Genomic DNA, 2,461 nt, shown 5'->3' with positions numbered 1-2,461 from the left:
AAAAAAAAAAAAAAAAAAAAAAACAAAACAAAACAAAAAAAAAACCAAAAAGACCTAAGGCAAGCCAGGTATGGTAGCACATGCCTTTTATTCCAGCACTCTGAAAGCAGAGGTCTGTGAAACCAGCTTGGCCTATGTAGTAAGTTCCAGACCAGGTAGCGCTACATAGAGAAACCTTATCTCAAAAGCAACAACAAAATCTTGTTTACTGTGCTTTAAAACGCATCAAGTGTTCACTTTGGCAGCACATATACTAAAATTGGGACAATAAAGAGAAGACCAACATGGGCCCTGGGGCAAGGCTGTCATGCACATTCATGATGAAGTACTCCATTTCTTCCCAGCAGCTGAGGAGGAAGACAAGAAAGCTAGAGGTGGTGGATAGTAAAGTACAACATATAAAAAGGTCTTAACGAAACCTATTTGTTGTTTGTTGCGGTCCAGAGATTGAACACAGCACCTCACACATGTAGTTATAATGAGATGTATCCCAAACCCTTAACCCATCATTTTGTACAATGAATATACTTAATTAAAAAAATAAGTTTCATTGAGATGGACATGGTAACAGTGCTTGCAGCCCTATCATGCAGGAGGTAGAGGTAGGAGGATTTGAGAGTTAAAGGCCAGCCTGAACTACATGGTGAGTTCAATACATAGTGCTAGGCAGGAGGTGGTGGTGCACGCCTTTGATCCCAGCACTCGGGAGGCAGAGGCAGGTAGATCTCTGTGAGTTCGAGACCAGCCTGGTCTATAGAAACCCTGTCTCAAAAGACAAAACAAAAAAAGAAAGCAATGAGACCTGTCATGTGAGCTGAGAAATCTGGGTCCTGTAGTTGAGAGGCGAGCCTGGCCATGCCATCCTAGTGTGTCAAATTCCCTTTTTTTGTTTGTTTTGTTTGTTTTGTTTTTTGAGACAGGGTTTCTCTGTAGCTTTGGTACCTGTCCAGGAACTAGCTCTTGTAGACCAAGCTGGCCTCGAACTCACAGAGATCCGCTTGCCTCTGCCTCTTGAGTAGAGTACTGGGATTAAAGGCGTGCCACTGCTGGGCCAAATTCCCTTCTTACGGGGAGCTGAAGTATCAAGCCTTGGTACAAAATGGTGCCCTTTAATCTGCTCAGTCTGTGTGCTGCAGCTTCTCCTTCCTGCTAGTGACTCTATTAGTGAAGACTACCATCTCTAGTCCATATTCTGTCTGAAAAGCACATTTGATTATGCGAGAATCACGATTCACTTTCTGCTTCTGTATTTCTGTATTCTGTCACTCCAAATAGGAATGTGTAGAGCAGTTGAGCACTAGTCTGTGTTCTAAAGTCCAGGACAGATTGTCAGGGCTTTTGTTTCCTCACTTTGCAGAGTTGTGTAGGCTCTTGGTTTTGCTTTTTGTTTGTTTCATTTTGAGACAGGATCACACTGTAGCTACAGCCATCCTGGAACTCACTATGTAGACCATCCCAACCTAGAACTCAGAGATCTGCTTGCATCCCCTCATCTCTGTCCCATAAGTGCTGGGATTACAGCTGTGGATCAACCACAGCCAGCTAGGTTCTTGTTTTGTGAGCACATCACAGGGGTCATCACCTCACCTGTGAACACATCACAGGGGGGGCCACTCCTCACTGTGAGCACACCACATGGGGGTCACTCCTCACCTCTGTGCACATCACAGGGGTCATCACCTCACCTGTGAGCACATCACAGGGAAGGGTCATTCCTCATGTCTTACATCACCTCACCTGACATGGTGATTTTAGGAACTTAAACTAGATCCCCAAAACTTACATTTTTCTTTAAGGATCTGGAGAGATGTCTGAGTGTTAGGAGCTCTTGCTGCTCTTGCAGAGAACTCTAATTTGATTTCTAACACCTGCATGGGGTGGCTTACGACCTCCTGTGACCCTAGCTCTAGGGACTCTGTCGCCCTCTTCAGGTTTCTGCAGGCACTCACACATATGTGTGCAGTAGAACACATTTTTTTTAATTAAAAAACAAGCATTCGTTTTTCTTTTAATTGTGGTAAGATACAATATACATAAAATGACCATTTTAAGCATATTGTTTGTTTTTGTGAGGCAGAGTTTCACTATATTATCCACACTGGTTTTGAACTCACAGTCCTCCTGCCTCAGCCTTTCCCTAGTACTGGGATCAGAGACATTCAATTTCACACCACCTTTCTTTCCTTTTTTTAATTTTTTTTTTATTTTTTTAAGGGTGGGAATATGTATTTATTTTTTTATATATTTTTTATTAATATTTATTGAGCTCTACATTTTTCTCTGCTCCCCTCCCTGCCTCTCCCCTACCTCCTTCAATCCTCTCCCAGGGTCCCCATGCTCCCAATTTACTCAGGAGATCTTGTCTTTTTCTACTTTCTACTTCCCATGTAGATTAGATCTATGTAAGTCTCTCTTAGTGTCCGCATTGTTGTCTAAGTTCTCTGGGATTGTGGTTTGTAGG

At 42.8% G+C, this 2,461-nt stretch overlaps 1 non-coding gene across 1 annotated transcript; it reads left to right on the top strand.

Moving 5' to 3' along the window:
• The first annotated feature begins 229 nt into the window (after window positions 1-229).
• On the top strand, window positions 230-338 carry LOC126514718 (U6 spliceosomal RNA). The gene has a single exon (XR_007595653.1). It is a non-coding gene; the product is annotated as a U6 spliceosomal RNA (small nuclear RNA).
• Window positions 339-2,461: the final 2,123 nt, after the last annotated feature.

Source organism: Alexandromys fortis, unplaced genomic scaffold (genome assembly GCF_014885135.2).
Source record: "Alexandromys fortis isolate MF-2015 unplaced genomic scaffold, M_Fortis_MF-2015_v1.1 scaffold_149, whole genome shotgun sequence".
NCBI classification, from domain to species: Eukaryota; Metazoa; Chordata; class Mammalia; order Rodentia; family Cricetidae; genus Alexandromys; species Alexandromys fortis.
The sequence above is the reverse complement of the archived record's forward strand: the minus strand, read 5'-3'. Positions and strand labels throughout refer to the sequence as shown.